This window comes from Crocuta crocuta, unplaced genomic scaffold (genome assembly GCF_008692635.1).
Source record: "Crocuta crocuta isolate KB4526 unplaced genomic scaffold, BGI_CrCroc_1.0 scaffold610, whole genome shotgun sequence".
Lineage (NCBI taxonomy): Eukaryota > Metazoa > Chordata > Mammalia > Carnivora > Hyaenidae > Crocuta > Crocuta crocuta.
The window spans coordinates 228,713-237,207 of NW_027527456.1; positions in this window are offsets into that span (position 1 = coordinate 228,713).

Here is an 8,495-nt window from a genome sequence, read left to right on the forward strand (position 1 = left end):
CCAGAGGAAAAGCGATCCTCATTATATTGTAACAGAACATGTAGCTTAATTGTGTCCTACAGTGATATGGAAAGCAGAACTTCCAAGCAATGAACTTGAATATTGAGCTGAGGATATTTTTTCCCCCAAGGTTTTATTTAAACCCAGCTAGTTAACATCCAGTGCAATAATTAGTGTCAGGTGTAGAATTTAGTGATTCATCACTTACATACAACACCCGGTGCTCATCCCAACAAGTGCTCTCCTTAATCCCCATCACCTGTTCAACCCATTCCCCTCACCCACCTCGCTTCCAGTAACCCTCAGCTTGTTCTCTATGGTTAAGAGTCTGTTTCTTGGCTTGCCTCTCTTTTTTCCCCTATGTTCATTTGTTTTGCTTCTTAAATTTCACATATGAGTGAAATCATATGGTATCTGTTTTTCTCTGATTAACTTATTGCGCTAGCATAATATTCTCTGGCTCCAACCACATTGTTGCGAATGCAAGATTTCATTCTTTTTATAGCTGAGTAATATTCCATTGTACATATGTACCAATTCTTCTTTATCCATTCATCGGTTGATGGGCATTTGGGCTCTTTTCATAACGTGGCTATTGTTGATAGCGCTGCTATAAAGATCAAGGTGCATGGGGCGCCTGGGTGGCTTAGTCGGTTGAGCGTCCGACTTTTGCTTAGGTCATGATCTCAAGGTTCGTGGGTTCAAGCCCCGCTTGGGCTCTGTGCTGACTNATGTTTATTTATTCATTGAGAGAGAGAGAGAGAGCGCACAATCAGGGGAGGGGCACAGAGGAAAGAGAGAATGCCAAGCAGGCTCCGCACCATCAGAGCAGAGCCCATTGTGGGGCTCGAACTCACAAACCATGAGATCATGACCCGAGCAGAGATGGAGAGTCAGACACTTAACTGACTGCACCACCCAGGCCCCCCTCGAGCACAGTACGTCTTAAGGGTTCACAGGAATTACGCTGTTCCAGCCCACTCAGACCTTACTGCAGACCCTTTACGACGCTTGCTTGTTACTGGATGGAGCAAAATGCCTGTCTGTTTCCGCTGCTGAATTCTAGTTGGCCGGCCATCCCCAATGACGGTCTTGGCATTCTCCTGTTCTCCAATCTGTCAAATGCCCCTTACTTCCCTCCGCTTTTTCCTACACAGGTAACCATACCACGCAGCTCTTGTGACTGTTGGTGACTTGTCCGCGCCCACACGTGTTTTGAGATCCACAGATAACTCGACTATCTTTGGCTGTGTAAATAAACCACGCCGAAAGGTAGTGGCTTAAAATAACAACCATTTTATTGCTCATGAGTCTCTGGGTCAGGAACGTGGGCAGGCACAGGTGGCTCATTTCCTCTCCGTATGATGTCTGAGGCAGCTTAGAATAGGATGGGGGGGTGAACCTAGATGATTCTATCACGTGACTGGGACCTCGGTGCTAGTCGTCAGCGGAGGCCTCAGTTCTCCTGCCCACGGCCTCTTTTTATTTATTTTCATTTTTAAGAGTTTATTTATTTTGAGAGAGAGAGAGAGAGCTAGGGAGGGACAGAGAGAGAGGGAGGGAGAGAGAATAAATCCCAAGCAGGCTCCACACCTCCAGTGCAGAGCCCCATGTGGGGCCCGAATCCACGAACCGCGAGACCATGACCTGAGCCGTAACCAAAAGTCAGATGCTTCACCACTTAACTGGCTGAGCCACCCAGGTGCCCCGCACATGGCCTCTGTTTAAAAGAGGGTCTCATCCCCCAGGGCCTCTGGCTTCAGAAAGAGAGCTTACACTTTCTTACAGGGTGCCAAGCTTCTTCTCACAGATGTTCAAGGCCTCTTAAGATCTGGGCTCAGAAGTCCCAGAATGCAGTCTCTACCACATTTCGTTGGTGATACTGAACAGAAGTCCAGCCCAGACGCAAAGAGTGAAAAAATAACACTCCACATCTTGATAGGGGGAGAGCAATTGCATACAGGGATGGGAAGATTGCTGACAGCCATAACTGGTGTAAATCTACCATACGGGGGATACTGCGGTCCCTACTTTCATCGTGAAGGTCGTCCATCGGTTTTGATTTCACTCTTTGGTGGCTCTGTTTGTATGTTGGCATCAAGAAAGTTTAAAAAACTTCTCTGTTGCCACCGTGTTTCCAGCATCGTTTCTATTTTTTTAATGTATTATTATTTTTGGAGCTTCTTGACCCAATGTGGGGCCCGAACTCACAACCCCAAGATCAAGAGTTGCATGCTCTTCCAACTGAGCCAGCCAGTTTCCCAAATATTCCCTCTAAATAAAAAAGAAATGATCTCAGAGTAGAACAGACATTTTGGGTGAGGGTAGAATGAAGAAATAAAAACACTCCAAATGGTTCTTTCTCCTGAGAAATTAGGAGTAAATGCAAATAATGCGTGTGTGTGTGTGTGTGTGTGTGTGTGTGTGTTTAATCTGCCAATAGAGAAAGTCTGAATCATGTTCATAAGTAATGGAAGGATAATCACCAGCAGGTTGATAAGCACAGTTGAACTTCCCAATTACTAAGAAAAGGACAAGGAAAATGAAAGAGCCGTGACAGAGAATGTAAGAAATGTAAAGACAGAGACAAAGAATGTAAGGAAGCTGAAAAGGAATGAACAACAACAAAGTAGAAGAAGGGAAACAATCCTTCTGAATGGAAGACATGAAATCAGGCATATCATTAACAAACGAAATTGTTGGGTTCTCCTATAAGAGACTGTGAACTTGGGTTCAAAACCAAGAGTTCTGTGTTGTTTACTAAAAGAGGTAAAACTAAACAATAGTGAAGGATACATGTCTGGTAAATGCAAACAGAATAAAAGCAGGTCTGGCGGACCTGGGTGGCTCAGTTAAGAGTCCAACTCTTTTTTTTTTTTTTTATAGGTTTATTTATTTTTGAGAGAGAGAGAGGCAGAGCATGAGGGAGGGAGAAGCATNTCAGCACAGAGCTCAACACAGGGCTCGAACCCACAAACTATGAGATCATGGCCTGAACCAAAGTCAGATACTCAACTGACTGAGCCACTCAGATGCCCCAAGAGTCCAACCCTTGATTTCAGCTCAGGTCATGATCTCACAGTTCATGAGTTCAAGCCCCACATTGGGCTCTGAGCTGACAGTACAGAGCTTGCTTGAGATTCTCTCTCCCTCTCTCTCTCTGCCCCTCCCTCACTCACACTCACTCTCTCTCAAAATAAATAAACTTAAAAAATTATATTTGATGATATAATTATCAAGTTAAATTTCATGGATAAAAGCATTCAACAGATAAAAAGAGACATTATATAATAAAGTATACATTTGATGAAGATATGATATGTATAAACCTTTACAAATACACAAATAATCCCCAGCAAAAAGTAATAGAGATGAAATAAAACCTTAAGATCATAATTTTCAGTGAGAGATTATACCTCTTTCAGAATATGATGAATCAAGTTAACAAAAACAAAGGCAAAAAGATTAGAAAATTATAATCAATAAGCTATATTTAATAGACATAAAAAGATCTTTACTCCTATATCCTTGCACCATTAAAAAACATTCAATTGTTGGGGCACCTGGGTGGCTCAGTTGGTTGAGCATTGGACTCTTGATTTTGGCTCAGGTCATGATATCACAGTCACGGGATCAAATCCTACTTACATCAGGATCCATGCTGAGTATGGAGCCTGCTTGAGATTCTCTCTATCTCTCTCTCTCTCTCTCTCTCTCTCTCTCTCTCTCCCCAGCTTGCATATGCACTCTCTCTCAAAAAAAAAATTTTTTTTAAAGATGATTCTAGAAATGCTAGTATGGTTTAATATTTATAAGTCAACATTATTGCATCAATTCTTTAGAAAAGCTACATAATGCTTAATATTTCAAAAGTATATGATACAATTCAATAGCCATTATATTAAAGATAAAAACTCAGAATAGCAATAGAAGGAAACTACTTAAAATTGATACAATCATTTTCCAAAAATCACCTGAAAACTTTATACTAAATGGTAAAATGTTTAAATTGTTTCCATTAAAATTGGCAACAAGATAGGGATATTCTCTATCACATGTATTACTCAACATTATTTTGGGTTTTGTTTTTTGTTTTTGTTTAATGTTTATTAATTTGAGAGAGAGAGACAGAGACAGAGACAGAGTGCAAGTGGGGGAGGGCCAGGGAGGGAGCACAAAATCAGAAGCGGGCTCCAGGCTCTGAGCTGTCAGCACAGAACCCAATGCGGGGCTCGAACCCACAAACCGTGAGCTCATGACCTGAGCCAAAGTTGGACGCTTAACCAACCGAGCCCCCCAGGTGCCCCTCAACATTATTTTGAAGGCTGTATTTCAGCATTGTCCAATACAAGTGTCCAGAAATGTTTTCTATTTAGTGCAGCCCCATATAGTAGCCACTAGCCATGTGAAGTTATTGGACATTTGAAATGTGGCTAAGTAACTACGAAACTGAATTTTAATTTATTTGGCTTAAATAAATTTAAATTTATTTATTTACTTAGGCTTTTAAGGTTTTCATTTTAATTCCAGTTAGTTAACATACAGTGTCACATTAGTTTCAGGAGTACAATGTAGCGATTCAATACTTCCGTACATCATCCAGTGCTCATCACGACAAGTGTGCTCCCCAATCCCCATCATCTGTTTAACTCATCCCCTGCCTCTACCCCTCTTGTAATCATCAGTTTCTTCTCTATAATTGTCTGTTTCCTAATGAATTTAAGTTTAAACAGCCTCATGAGCCACACAAGCTACTGTGCTGAACAGCTAACACAGCGATAAAGAAGAAATATCACACCAAATATTGGATAAAAGAGAGAATATTGTCTGTATCTGATATCATTGTACTATTGGAAAACTTTAGAGACTATACTAAGAAGCCACCAGAATCGGTAGGTAGCTTTGGTAAGGNAATTATAAAAATAGGTATTTTCTTCCTATACTAACAGTACGCAGATAGGATTAGCCAACATAAGTCTTGACAATTACAACAGAGGTATTGTAAATATCTGAGAACAAATGTAAGCAAAAGAAATGACAGACTTATGAGAAGACTACAAAATGTCATTGTAGTATAAGTCAGAACCAAATAGAGACACATAAAATCCCTACATACAAAGGCTTCTTGTAATAAAAAAAAAATTAACTCTTCCCAAACTATTATATTAGGGTAATATAGCTCCTCAGAATCCCAATGGTTTTCTATTGTTGGAGCTTTGGGGAGGAGGATAGCATTCTTTTTTTATTTTTTATTTATTTATTTTGAGATAGTGTGTGTATGTGTGAATGGAGAAGGGACGGAGAGAGAGGGAGACAGAGAATCCCAAGCAGACTGTCAGCATAGAGCCGGCTGTAGGGCTTGAACTTACGAACTGAACCCTGAGATCATGACCTGAGCTGAAATCAAGAGTCAGATGCTTGGGGCACCTGGGTGGCTCCGTCGGTTGAACGTCAGACTTCAGCTCAGGTCATGATCTCACAGTTCGTGGGTTCGAGCCCTGCGTCGGGCTCTGTGCTGACAGCTAGCTCAGAGCCTGGAGCCTGTTTCAGATTCTGTCTCTCCCTCTCTCTCTGACCCTCCCCTGCTCATGCTCTCTCTCCCTCTCCCTCTCTCTCTCTCTCTCAGAAATAAATAAATAAATAAATAAGCATTAAAAAAAAAAAAAAGAGTCAGATGCTTAACGGACTGAGCCACCAAGGAGCCCCAACATTCATTTTGAAACTTCATCTCAAACTTCAGAGAGTTCTTAGAAAAATACACTTGCAAGGAACAAAAATGCTTTGAAAGCTGATTCCAGAGACACAACAGAGTTCAGATCAAGCAAAACATATTTGCAACCTTATATGACAAAAGCAACATTTAACTCAGTGGTTGCAGGGCAATGTGTCCCATGAACAGGGCCAGCTGACACTGTTGAATTTTACCTGAGCCTTGTGATCCTGGAAAACAGCCTACTTCAAAGAACTCCCCTTCCCTACGTGACTTAGGACTCAAGAATGCTCCCATTGTTTACCTGTGACAATTCCAAACAGACACCCTCCAAATTCCCATTCCTTGCCTCACAGACACTGATATAATCAGAACAAGACGCTGCTTAGCCAAACTTCAGCTGAGCTCCTCTCTGTCCTAAAGGCTCCTGAACTCTGCTTGTCCCCACCCCTGAGAAAACACAAAAACACCGTGCAATAGTGCTCCCTCTTCTCAGCCTCTCCTGCCACACTGGGCACTTTCCAGTCACTTTCCTACCGGCCCTTCCCCGGCTTAAGCAGCTCTTCCTCTTACACATTCTGCGGATCTCGGCTTGCTTCCTCCTCCTTACCCGATCTACAAAGGAGAAGCTTTTTTTTCTGTCTGGTTTGGCCATAATTGCAGATTTCTGAAATGGAAGCTTTCTCCCTGTTTGCAACAGTCTTTGTCATTAGAGGTGGGGCGCCTGGGGGGCTCAGTCAGTAGAGCGTCTGCCTTCAGCTCAGGTCATGATCTCATGGTTAATGAGTTCGAGCCCCGTGTTGGGCTCTGTGCTGACAGCACAGAGCATGGAGCCCGCTTCTAGTTCTGTGTCTTTCTCTCTGCCCCTTCCTTTCTCATGCTCTCTCTCTCTCTCTCTCAAAAACAAATAAACATTAAAAAATATTAGTATCTCCCAATCTAAGTCACGACTTGTTTTCAACACAGCAAAAACAAAGCTTGTCCCTGACCTCATACCAGAGGCCACAGTAAATTCCAACTAGATTAAAGGTTTAAGTAGAAAAAACTGAAGCACTACAAATCAAATAAATGTTAAGACCATCTTTTTAACCTACCTGGAATGGGGGAGGTGGAGCATGCAAGACCGGGAATACAGAAGCCAGGAGAGAAGGCGTAGACATTTCTGATGAGAGAATACACTTTTCTAATTACATATCAAAGGACACCTATAAAATGCAAAGGAGAAAAGGAGTGAAGGTGGAAATACTACAAAGAGTTGATATCTCTAATGCACAAAGAGGGTCTACAAACTGATAAGAAAACCACGAATCAAAGCAAAGTGGACAAAGGATACGAAGACTTGCAGAAGAGAAAATCGAAGTGGTCAACAACCAGAAGGTCCTCAGTTGCACTAGTTAAGTCAGGAAAATGCAAATTAAAGCAATTTAAATACTACTGGCCCCCAGACTGACAAACATTAACAACAGCATCAGCATCCAGGGCTGAGAAAATTTGCCTCAATGAACTCATATGTTGCTGCTTAGAGTAGGAATGTTACAGCCTTTTGGGGAAGTGATTTGGCTGTATCTATTCCACAACAAAATACCCTTACCTGAATTTAATAATCAACTTTAAAATATAGGAAACAAAAATTGACTTAGCACAATGAAAACCCAACTTAACAATACAGCAGGAGAATCTCTCTCCTCTCTAGCAATCCATAGGCGCACGGAGAAGAAAATCATCAGGAAGGAAATAACACATTTTTTAAAAGTATTTATTTATTTTTTTAGAGAGAGAGAGAGAGAGAACAAACACACGTGTGTGCACAGGCACACAGGGGAGGGAGAGAATCCCAAGCAGGCTCCATGCTGTGGGCTCCATCTCAGGACCATCTCCGACCATGAGATCATGACCTGATCTGAAATCAAGGGTCAGAGCCTCAAAGGACTAAGCCACCCAGGCGACCCAAATAATACATTTTTAAAGACCCAACTAACAAGCTTGAGCCAACAAACACATACGCTAAAGCCAACAACTGGAAAATAACCATCTTTAAAATTTTTTTTAATGTTTATTCATTTTTGGAAGACAGAAAGAGACAGAGTGCGAGCAAGGAAGGGGCAGAGAGAGAGAGAGGGAGACACAGAATCCAAGGCAGGTTCCAGGCTCTGAGTAGCCAGCACAGAGTCAGATTTGGGGCTCGAGCTCACCAACCATGAGATCATGACCTGAGCCCAAGTCAGAGCTTAATCCACAGAGCCACCGAGGTGCCCCAAAATAACCATCTTTTCAATCAAGAGATGAAACATTTTTGAAAACCAGGCCCACGCTTGAGCCTTAAGGCAAGTTTCAACAAATCTCAAAGACTCAACATCCTTCAGACAATATTTCGAGACCTCAACGCAGTTAGGTTAGAAATCACTCACACTGGATTATCTTGGTGTTTGGGAAAATGAAAAATGGTGTCAGGAACTGTAAAATTTGCTGCACTGCCTCCAAATCCCCTCTTGGAGTCATTAAATTTTTAGAGGAGTATGTGACAGACTGAGATGAGTCACATCGCAAACAGCTCCTTCGGCGCGGCATTTGGACACCTGTGGCCCGAAGCCCACCAAACGTGTGGCTGGCACTCGGCCGCTTTTGTTTCTTTCCCCTTCTAAAACTCCTCGTGGTCCAGGAACCGTGTTCCCCCTGTGGGCAGCAGCCCGAGTAAAGTACCCATTCCCTTACCCTGTCTGTGTGTCTTGGAGCAGTTGTGCAAGTTGGACAACGGACTTCTCAATAATTCATGCATTGAAAGGGG